Source organism: Callospermophilus lateralis, chromosome 16, assembly GCF_048772815.1.
Source record: "Callospermophilus lateralis isolate mCalLat2 chromosome 16, mCalLat2.hap1, whole genome shotgun sequence".
In the NCBI taxonomy this organism is placed as follows: Eukaryota; Metazoa; Chordata; class Mammalia; order Rodentia; family Sciuridae; genus Callospermophilus; species Callospermophilus lateralis.
The window spans coordinates 62,430,607-62,442,909 of NC_135320.1; the positions used below are offsets into that span (position 1 = coordinate 62,430,607).

The 12,303-nt window shown below is 38.1% G+C and overlaps 1 non-coding gene across 1 annotated transcript; it reads right to left on the reverse strand.

Annotated features, from left to right (window-relative positions):
* Positions 1-11,830: 11,830 nt before the first annotated feature.
* Positions 11,831-11,903, reverse strand: Trnaa-cgc (transfer RNA alanine (anticodon CGC)). The gene has a single exon. It is a non-coding gene; the product is annotated as a tRNA-Ala (tRNA).
* Between the last annotated feature and the right edge of the window lie 400 nt (positions 11,904-12,303).

Below are 12,303 nucleotides of genomic sequence, written 5' to 3' on the forward strand. Positions count from 1 at the left end.
TTTCTGAGATGAATATCAGTGTGGTTAGTGATACCATTCATAGAAGAATGAGGCTATGTGAGTGGAAATCAAAACTGGTCTTACTGATTTTGTGCAACATTCTGCCCATCCAATTAAGAATCTCCTTTGAGCAGTGGTCTAGGAGTCACCATGGAGAAATGCATCAAGTGCATTGGCTCATCGTTCTTTCAATAAATAACACACAAGCACCTATGACATATGGACCGGTGCAGAGAATGGTGTGACAGGCAGACAGCTTGGTACCTTCAGTCATGGACCTTCTGCTTTTGTAGGACAGTACAATCCAATGAGCATTTCTCCTGGACGCATTGTCTTCATAAATGTCAAAAATACAGACTCCACAGTGTCTTGTGATTTGCCCCCCTTGGCCACATTATTCCACGTAGATGTCGAAGGATTAGATTCCATAGTGCTCAATCATTTGCCCCAAGTTAAGCTAACTGACAAATAGAAATGGGAAATGAGAAAGAAGCTCCAATCTGTTTTTCTGTGTCTCATTTACTTGTAAATCCTGCCTCTCCCCCTCATCTCCTGTCTAATCTGGAGAGGTATTTCCTTGTCATTATAAACCAGGTGGGTCATGTTTCCATGTGAGTCTCTGTTCCAGCTCCAAGTTTCACTAGCACTGAGAATATTTTTCAAGTAACTAAATCTTCCCTTCATCCCCCATGCACTATACTGGCCATGGAGCATCCCCCTTGGCACAACTGGGACCTATGGACCTGAGACTTTAGCTTCTTCTCTTTTGAGACTCCTTCCTCTCTGTGTGGAGTGAAATGTCTCTGGCATTAATTTCTAATCATTCTTCAGGCTACAGTGCTTATTGCAGAGGCTGTCCCAAGGAAGATCATAGTTGCATGATAGTAAGGCAAGTATTTATTCTGTTAGAGTTTAGGTAGAATTAGAAATTAATGACAGATTTCCTGCCAGTTATCATAAATATCGCAATAGTTTCTAGTCATTGTTCACCAAGCACCAGATGCTATGCCTAGACTAAGCTTATATGTAATCATAATCATAATATCCTTATGAGGCAAGCACAGTTTTTGTTCTTATTTGACAGATAAAAGACCTGAGGCTTAAAGAGGTTAAATAACTTAAACAAGGCAACACAGCTACTAAGTAGCAGAACTAGAATGTAAAGCATGCTCTTAACCACTAAGCTAAACTACATTCCTCCATGTTCAACACTTTGTCCAAATGTGGTTTTGAAATATGCTTTGCTCTACTCAGATTGTCACTTACACTGTTTATCACAAGGGCTTCCCCTTTCATTTGACCGTTGGCATCTGCTGAATAGTAAGTGTGGATTGCCATTCACACATTTCCCACAGTACAAACATTGTACTAAAGAGTTCTGAAGGGACTTGATTCTGAGTAGAACAAAGAGTGAAAGTTTCCAGAATATCATATTGAAAATGCAAGCTGATTCAATAATGATCAGAGTCACGTCTACCACGGGAGGCAACAAGAAGTTGAACCACAGATTGTTTTTAATGCAAAAATGTCAAGTGCTCTCTCCTTCACACACATGGGATGCAGAGGAAAAGGAAAAGCCAAATAAAGTATGAGGAAAAAGATCTATTACCATGTGATGTGATTGAGAGTTAGAGTGCTTTGAACACACAATAATAAAATGAATCAACCAGAATAAAAAGAATAGAGAAACCTATTGGATTTCAGTTTACATAAACTTCAAACGGGGACAAATGACAAGAAAAAGTGATATATTTTAATGTTGAGGAAAAAAATAGTAAAAATTTGTTTATAATTTGGTTTAGTTTTACTCTCTGAAATTTACCTAGCTCTGTCATGATCCGAATTTTAAATACCAAATTTCAGCCATCATTTATCTCCTTAGAGCAAGACAGGATATAAAGGAAACAAAAAGAATCTCCAATGTTTTACAAAGTTGAACACCTCATGTTTTCAACAAATAGAAAATCTGTCTGGGGTTGTTTTGCCATATACCACAACTAGCCACTAGATGGCGAAATATGACATGGAATGGAGGGTGCAGAAGCAGTGACTTGAAAGCCCAGGAAGATTGAGTATGTAAGAACCTATTAGTTGTACTACATACAATAATAGAAGTAATATAGTCATTCTTAAGGTGTGTTCATTACTTCTAAAAGTTTTTTTTACCAGTGCACTCGAATTCATGTCCAGAAATCCTAAGACTAAGACCCAGTCAACTGGGAGCATTAGCTCCTGAGTTCCAACAACCTCCCTTTACAGTTTTTACCAGTCTCCTTCCCAGAGGCTCAATGCAAGTCCACTGTTTGGCAGTATTTCTCAATATCAACCACTAGTTTGCCTGGGCCCTAATTATTATTATCTCCTGTCACCTCCATCATTCGTCTTGGCTTCACCTCAGCTGTCTCTAATTACCACTTAATTAATCTCATCAGGTGACTAATTCACTGAGTTAAGGCTCTCACAACCCAATCATTTCACCTCTGAACTATTTTTCATTGTCTCCCACGTGAGCTTTTTGGAGACACCTCTTATCCAAACCATAACTGTGTGTGCCATGTCATTCACTAAATCATCTTTGGGTAGCAATTGATGTGTATTTGCTTGGACTGAACCCTGATACAGCCACTCTGTAAACAGGGTGCTTTGCTGGCCCAATAAATTCACTTCTCAGTGGCACATCTAGTGGGATGCTCTATTTTCAGGTCTAACCAGAGTCAAAATGAGCCCCAAGATAGAGAAGAAAGTTTTTTTAAAGAATGGGTTTGATGGCTAATTTTATGCATTGAATTTGACTGGCATAAGGGATACCCATATAGCTGGCATAACAATTTTTCTGGGGGTGTCCACAGGGGTATTTCCAGAAGAGAATATATTTGAATCAGTAGACTGAGCAGAGAAGATCTACCTTCACCAGTGTGGACGACCAACAGATTGGGGGCACAAAACAAAAAGATGAGGAAGGGTAAATGTGCTCTCTCATCCTTTCCTATGACACTCAGCTTTTTCCACTGCTCTCAAACATTGGAGCCTCTGGTTCTCAGGCCTTCAGCATTGGACCAAAACTTACACCACTGGCTACCCCAGGTTTTCAAGCCTTTGAACTTGGAATATTTATACCACTGATTTTCAAGTCTGCAGACACCATATAGGGCGGGGTGTGGGGGGGGGACATTCAGCCTCCATAAACACATGAGCTAATTCTCATACCACATCTCCTCCCATAAATCTCTATTTACACGTGTATCTTGTTGGTGCTGCTTCTCTAGAGGACCCTTATTAAATACAACAGGCCACATAAGTATTATAGGAAGGATGGAGAAGACTGGGATGAAATGCAGACCAGTTAGGCATCAATAATTGCTAAAAATAGAACCAGATAGTCCTGACACCTGATTTGGCACTCCACTTAGTCAATAGTATCTTTCTTTGATCATGAAATGAAAGAACAGAGTAGCAATTTGGGAGGGAGAGCTTGCCAAGTGGGCTTAATAATCTTTCCCAAGTGCTATCAGTGAAACGAGAAAAGGAAAAAAAAATTTTTTTTTCACATAGTCTTTCCAATGTTCTGGACTTAATAATTTTTGTAAGACTCCATACCCTGAAATTGAATCTCCTGTTAGAGATTAGCAAAGTGAAGGTTATAAGTTTCCCAAAGTGGTCTTTGTGAGAAAACTTCCACAAAATGTGGTGTGTGTGTGTGTATGTTTTAGTCAGCTTTTTTGCTGCTGTGACTAAAAGACCTGACCAGCACAATTGTAGAGGAAGAAAAGTCTTTCTGGGGACTCACGGTTTCAGAGGTCTCAGTCCAGAGATAGCTGGCTCCACTCCTTGGGGCTCGAAGTGAGGCTGAACATCACGGCAGAAGAGCGTGGCAGAGAGAAATGGCTCACATAAGGATCAGAAAACACAGACAGAGAGAGTCTGCTCATCAGGTACAGAATATATGCCCCAAAGCCACACACCCAATGCCCCACCTACTCCAGCCACACCTCAGCTGTCTCTAATTACCACTCAATTAATCTCATCAGGTGACTAATTCACTGATTGGGTTAAGGCTCTCACAACCCAATCATTTCACCTGTGAACCATTTCGGGTTGTCTCCCACGTGAGCTTTTTGGGAACACCTCACATCCAAACCAGAACTGTGTGTGCCATGTCATTTCATACACAGATATCTTATACAATGTTGAAATGGCCTAGCCATGTTCTCCATGAATACGGAGAAACAAACCAAATGTATCTAACTTTTACCAACTTTATTTCCTTTGTGCCTGGCCAATAATGGATGCTCAGTATTTACAGAAGAAAGCAAAAGAGGGAGTTGAGGTGGGAAGAAGTGAAGGAAAAAGGAGAGGAGGAAGGAAATGATAGAGGAAGTCTTTTTTTAACAAGATACAAACAAATGCTTGTAAAACCACCCAGAAGCATGCTTTGTTTGTCCACTTGAGTGAAAGAAATGTCAGCACTCTTCTAACCTGTTTTAGACTGGGCCATTACAAAAACTATGCCCTAGTCATCTCTTCTCTAGAATCCACAATCCCAGCTCCCAAAAACTTCCTGAGAGCCTTCAAAAATATACTTGTTTTTATAGATACCAATTTTTATTTCTTTTATAAAAGTCACAAGTTTTTGATATTATACCTCATTGTTTTCACTATCCTTTTCAATATTTTCCTCTTTTGAGTAGATACTATGTAGTTAAAACAGAAAATATATTTTTGAAACTTTTAAATCATTAAAGTATATTTTAAACCCATGCAAAAGGGGTATATCTAAGGCTAGCATATCAAAATTACTTTTTAACATAAAAACCAATTTTATCAGATACATTATTTTTTAAAAAGTAGAAAACAGATTAATTACTACATCCAGACTTTTAAATTTCTCCCAAACTCTCTTTCTCTTTCTTTTCTACCCTTCATACAACCTTCTACACTATGAAAAAATGTCAAATGCTATTTATATTTTCCATGAATATACTTTATGACATATACACTTTAAATGATTTTTTACCTTAAATTCACAAAATGTACCAAAAAATCTGTAATAATGTCTTTAAAAAAAAAAAAAAAAACCTCAAATCTATTGGCAAGTACTGCTTGGAGCACATAGGTAGGCTTTCTAGTTTAAGCACTTTACTGTTTCTAAGTCAAATTGGTTTCTGTGAACCACCTCTGGCAGGATCCCCTGGCACAGTGGGCCTCACAGCACCTCAGAAGTGCCAATTCCTGGCATCCTTTCCAGCCCTGCAAAACTAGAATTCCTGGTGGGTGAGTCCAGAAAGCTGGAAACTCCTCAGATAGTTCTCATGTATATTTCAGTTTCCAGGGATGTTCCTGTCTGTTTTGACCTTTTAACTTGGCAGAACAGCACTTTTTTTTTTTTTCCCCTAGAAGAACAGAGACTTTTCTATGGTTAGTATTTAAATGGTGATGATAGAAATGGGGAAAATACCCTTTCCATCTAAAAATCAAGTCCACTGCATCTGGTTAGCAGCCCAATCATTTTGGAGAGAAATTTGTGTTTCTACAAATCTGTAAGATGTATTGATCTTCAAGGTTAACTACATTTTTGAAAGCTGATGTAAGCTAAACTGTATAACCTATTATATAATTCACTTATCTGACCAAGGATTACATTTGTACTTCATTTTGAAACAAGTTTGATGCCTTCTTTGTAGTGAGCTCTAATGGGAGACATTGTCTTTTGAATAAGGATGGGGAAATGTTTCTTTTTGGTTGGCCACTCAGTCAATTGTCAGGTGGTTGAGAAGAGGGGGAAATAATTCTGAGCCAGAACTGCTAAAAGTCTGTTGCTTTGAGTCTGAGAAATGGGATCGAAGCAAGTGAGACTTTGACCCTCCTTCTCTAATTCTTCTGGTTTCTACCAGTTCATTTGATTGAAGGGTACTCTATTACAATTACATAACAGCTTAATATTTATATGACCTCATCATGTAACAGTTTAGAATACCCATTTTTATGCTAGAATTTATCAATAAAGTTAAAATATAAAATAAATTTACTAATTTCTTTTACTTAACCACACTTAAATAATCTTTTTTCACATAAAATAAATATATTTTGAAAGTCCTATGGCTATGACTTAGTATATGTTCCTCTATAATAATTTTTCTTTTTTTTAAAGAAAGAGTGAGAAAGAGTGAGAGAGAGAGAGTGAGAGAGAGAGAGAGAGAAAGAGAGAATTTTTAATATTTATTTTTTAGTTTTTTTGGCGGACACAACATCTTTGTATGTGGTGCTGAGGATCGAACCCGGGCCGCACACATGCCAGGCAAGCATGCTACTGCTTGAGCCACATTCCCAGCCCTACAATAATTTTTCTTGATTTACTGATTTTCATTTTATATTCTATAAAATTCTATTGGTATTTGGTTTGAGTAGAAATAGATACTTTACCAAGAACTTTCAGACCCATTTGATTCTGCTGACTATTCAAAAGGATGAGGATGTATTTGAAATATTTTAATTTGAATAAAACAATAGATGCTAAACTATTTGGTATGAATTTTATCATTAGTAAAATATTAACAAGGATGTTTTGAAAATTAAATTTGGAATAAAACTAAATTAAAATGGAAATATTTTATTTTGTATGAGTGTAGAATAACAAATGAAATCTATTGATGAAAAATCTAAAGAGCATAAATCATATTATTTTAATTCAGTAATAAAAAGACAAATGCTTCAGGCTTTCTGGGTTTGTGATGTTTTTTTATATTAAGTCACCACATTGGGCAAATTTGGTTTTGTATACCAGTATCCCCATCATTGTCCCCTTTGTAACTGCAGCTCTAGCACTCCGAAAGTATTCACACTAAACAATAAATCACATGATCATTCTAATTATGAGTCCCTGGGTCACAACTGAGCATATATAACGTGAGAGGATTTGCTTTGATTTGATGATAACTTCCAGCACTAAAACTCCATAGAAGGAATCTCAATGTGAATTTGTATTATTTTACTTAATATCCATGCTACTTCACTCATAAAAAAATCATATACCATTGGTGAAGAAGGTACAAGAGGCTGAGCTAAATACATAAAAATGTCACCAATTCACAAATAGGTCAGGTGGTAGAAAATCATTTCAAGTTTATTACTTGGAAACTAGAACATACTTTCCTCTGCAATGTTATAATCATCATTAAATTCTAGGTTAATTCAAAATGTATGTAGGGGATACCTTTCAAAACGAAGTCAATACAGCCAGCAGCCAAAGAGGGGCTAGGTAATGACAGCAGTACATTTTGGCAACTGTGAGCCAATCACAAGTGAGGGTCACACACACACACACACACACACACACACACACACAAAGGACAAATAAAGGAAAACACAGCAGCCTCCGAGGCAGGAAGAGGCCTTTGATTTCTTGACAGGATAATGACACAGCACAGACTAATCTCCCTTGGGAATCATAGCCAGATGTGCTTCAGAGTGTCGACATAAACCCTTCTGAGATATGGTTGAAATATTTACTCTAATTGTCACAGAAGATAATGAAGTCGGTTGACTTCTAGCCCTCCCCCCACTCCTTAGCCCAACTCCTCTCCATTTGAGTTCTCATTTGGGGGCATCTATAGCTCTCCACCCAAGAAACAGAAGCTAAAGAAATGCCTTCAAAAGTAGTCTCTCCTCTCCAAACACCACAAGGGGGAAGAAAGATTTTTATCTGATTCTCTTCACTGGGCCAAAAGGACATAGGAGGTTTGTTCATGCAGGGCCTTGTTGCTGCTTCTGCAGGGCCTTGTTGCTGCTTCTGCAGGTGGAACCTGCGCCCTTCTTGACCTTGAAATCAAGGGTTTCTTCTAATCAGAATAGGGCACATAGATCCTGTGAAAGTTCCACCCTCTCCAAGGATCTACTCTCTCTATTTATTTAACAGCAATATTTTAAAACCTAATGTTTTAAAGCAAGGAACATTTGAATTATGGTACCTTCAGAACAGCAGGGAACCTATTGTCATGATAATGGCGATTGAATTGATTCATGAGTGTGTTCACTTGAAAAATTTCTGCTATGCATTTTTTCCCTTGTGATTTGCCCCAGTCTTAGAATTCTGAAATTCTGATTGTGCATTTCAGATTTATAAACCATTTTAATCAAACATGAGGAATTAATCAGAGTTCTAAACAGACGAGTTTCCTGGGCTGTGATTTATCTATCATGCCTTCTCACCAGCATCATTCTTGTCCAGGAATGTTCCACATAGTCCATGCATGTTGGATGAGTTAGACCGAGGGACCACTGGGCAATCCAATGTTTGTTTAAACAATTCCAACACCTAGAACAATCCTGGAAGAAGAAATAATGAAAGATTCTTTTCTTCTGAATGAATTCTATTATGTTTCTTCACAGTGATTAAAACAACATACAGTGTCTACTGCTCACACCTGTAAGATTAACATAATTAAAACATGCAAACAGGGAAACAGGGGGAAGATGGAGGCTGAGTAAGATCTGGTGATCTTCTCCCCAGATGTTAAGTTGAACAGCTATTCACACACCAAAGCACCTGCACAAGAACTAAGGAAATCAGGTGACAGACCAAAGTTTCTGATTTTAGTACAAAGTGAAAAGACATTAGGAAGAAAGCAGGAAGGGAAAGGGTTGCCTGTCCATGACACCCTGTCCTTCCCTCTACTCCAAGCAACTCTCACAGAAAGAGAGGCCGCCTGCTTGGGACAGGGTGTAAGAATTAAGTCCAACCCAGTACAACGATCTCCACAGTGAAACCCAGTACTTGAAAAAGCCCCACAGTCCACACCACCAGCCAATATGCACAGGATGATCTGCTGGAACTGCATGGGGCTGGAGCTGACTCCTCCCACAACCCGTCCACCAATCCTGGACAGCAGAGCAAGGAGTGGGACTCCACCTGCTGGGAACTGGGCAGGAAAGGTAGCACAGGTCTTGTCTCAGAGCCCAGTGCCAAGGCCTCCATGGTAAGACCCAGCACCAGTAGAAACGGAAAGCCTCCTAGGCAGGCAGTGTTCACCGAGCTTCTAGACCACCTGGCATCAGGCAAAGACCTGTGCACTCGTGGCAAAGACTTGAACTTCAACCTGAATCATTTCTAGCCTTGGACTGTACCTGAGATACACTCACACTCCACTCAAGATTGTGCAGTACCCTATAGCAGTGAGATTCAGACGAAATTCAGCCATCTGTCACCCTTGCCAGCCAAGGGACTGTCTCCACCCGACCCCCAACTCCCCAGCTTTGGGCAACACAGCTATTACCAGGCAGGTGATCACACATGAGGCTGTAAAACTGCTCTGACCCCACTCAGAGATGTGGGCCACAGAGGGGCAGACTGTGAGTCAGTCTGCATCACTGCCATCTGTGGCATGGACCCTGAGGTACCCCTGAGGCTGTGTCTGCCCTTGCCATGACATCTTCAAATCAAGCTTGCAAAGGTGAAAGATTAGGAAAAGATTCCTGAGGCTGCAAGAAAAAAGAACCCAATGATGTACAGGGATATTCTAATTTGCCTGACAAGCAGACTTCTCAGCAGAAATGTTATGACCAAGAGAGAATGGCATGAGATTTTCAAAGTACTGCACAAAACAAGCACAAAACAAACAAACAAACAAAAAAACTGTCAACCATAATACTGTGGAGTAGAGATAAAGACTTGAGAAAGAGATAAAACCATTTTCTAGTAAAAGCAGAAAGAGTAGATCTTCATCAGATCTGTTCTATAAAAAATACTAAAAGATAGTCTTCAAACTTAAAGATTCAATAATAAGAAAGAAGAAAATATGGGAAGATATAAAACTCACTGGTAAGAGTAATTATATAGCAGGGTGCGGTGACACACTCATGTAATCCCAGCGGCTCTGGAGGCCGAGGCAGAAGGATCATGAGTTCAAAAACCAGCCTCAGAAAAAGGAAGGTGCTAAGTAACTGAGTGATACCCTGTTTCAAATTAAAATACAAAATAGGGCTGGGAATGTGGCTCAGTGGTCAAGTGATGCTGAGTTCAATTCTCAGTACCCCACCCCCCAAAAAGAATAATTATATAAACAAATTTATTATAATGTTTCAATATTTAAAGCATAGAAGATAAACCATTTGGATCTTTAGCATGAAAACTTTTAAAGATATAATAACTATATTAATATGTTAAGATATAGACAATATACCAAGATGTAAACTGGGACATTGAGAATTTAAAACATGGGGAGGAGTACAACGCAAGTGTAGAGTTTCTTATTAGTACATTTTCTCTTGTGGTTTTATTTGTCTCTATTCTTATCTTTATGATTATGTTATTATTTCAAAATAACTTTTTATAGTCAGAAGATGTTTTATAAGCTTCATGGTGACCATGAAGCAAAAAATCCCTAATATGCAAATTCAAAATAATAAAGAATCAAAGCATACTACAAGAGTAAATCAGTAGCTACAAAGGAAAATTTTAAGAGAAGGAGAAAGAAACTACAACAAAACCAGAAACAAATTACATAACAGCTATGATAAGTCCCTACCTATCAGTAATTACCTTGAATGGAAACTCAATTCTCCATTTAAATTCTCTAATTAAAAGACAGAGTGTCTGAATGAATAAAAATGCAACACCTGACTATATGCTGCTTACAGACTCAATTCACCTCTAAGAACACACATGAACTGAGAGTTAAGGAATGGAGTAAGATATGCCCTATAAATGAAATCCAAAAGGAGTGACCATACTTCTATCAGAAAAAATAAATAAATTTTAAATAAAAAGCAGCAAAAAACAGATAAGGAAGGTCATTATATATTGAAAAAGGAGTCAATTTGACAAAAGGAAATAACAATTCTAAATATATATGCACCAAAGATAGAAAACCAATTCTATTTTATTTGTTCTTTTTAGTTACACATGGCAGTAGAATCTATTTTGATACCTTTATACAAACATAGAATATATCTTATTCTTATTAGAATCCAAGTCTTGTGGATGTACATGATGGTGAGATTCACTATGTTGTATGTATATACATAGAAAAGTTATGTCAAATTCATTCCACTGCCTTTCCCATTCCTGTCCCCCCTCCCTTCCCTTCATTCCCTTTCTTCTAATCCACTGAACTTTTTTCCACCTCCCTTGTTGTGGGTTAGCCTCCGCATAGCAAAAAGAACATTCAACCTTTGGTTAGTAGCTCAAGAGAGAGAGAGACTCCAATACAATAACAGTTTGGAACTTTAACACCCTACTTTCAGCAGTGGACAGATTATCCAGACAGAAAATCAAGAAACAGCAGCATTCAATTTCACCCTAGACCAAATGAGACTAACAGAACATTGCTTCCAACAGTTGCCAAGTACACATTTTTCTCCTTGGATGTAGAACATTATTCAGGATAGAGAATATAATAGGCACCTCAAACAAGCATTGATAACTTTTTTTTTTTTTTTTTGGTACTGAGTATTGAATCCTGGGGTACTTTACTACTGAGCTACATCCACAGCCCTTATTTATTTTTTATTTTGACAAAGTGTCCCACTAAGTTGTTTAGGGCCTCACAAAGTTGCTGAGGCTGGCCTTGAACTTCCAATCCTCCTGCCTCAGTCACAGGGATTACAGGTGTGCTCCACCATGCCTGACAAGTCTCAATAAATTTTTAAAAATTGAAAATATATTGAGTATCTCTTCTTACAACAATGCAAAAAAAACTAGAAATTGATAACAAGATAAAACTTGGAATTATAGAAGACCATGGAAATTAAACAACTACGACCAATGGATCAAGTGAAAAATCAAAAAGGAATTTCTTTTTAAATATGTTCATTTATTTTTTATTTACTTATTTATATGTGGTGCTGAGGATCGAACCCAGGGCCTCGCACGTGCGAGGCGAGTGCTCTACCACTGAGCCACAACCCCAGCCCTCAAGAAGGAATTTTTAAAAATTTCTTGAAGCAAATGAAAATGGAGACACTACATACCAAAACCTATGGAACACAGCTAGAGAGGTGCTAAGAGGGCAATACATAGCAATCACTCCCACATCAAAAAAATAGGGAGATAGTAATCCTCTGTCAGAAGAGTAGCTGGCAAGGATTTTCTACTGTTCCCTAGACTGTTTCTTGACTCTATTAATCATTTCCTTTGCTGTGTAGAAGCTTTTCAATTTGATGCAATCCCAACTGGTGGATTCCCATTATTTTCTAAGCTATCAGAGTCCTAGTCACAGAGTTGTTCCTGTGCCTATATCTTGAAGTGCTTCCCCTATGTTTTCTTCTAACAGTTTCAAAGTTTCAGGTCTTATATCTGATCCATTTTGA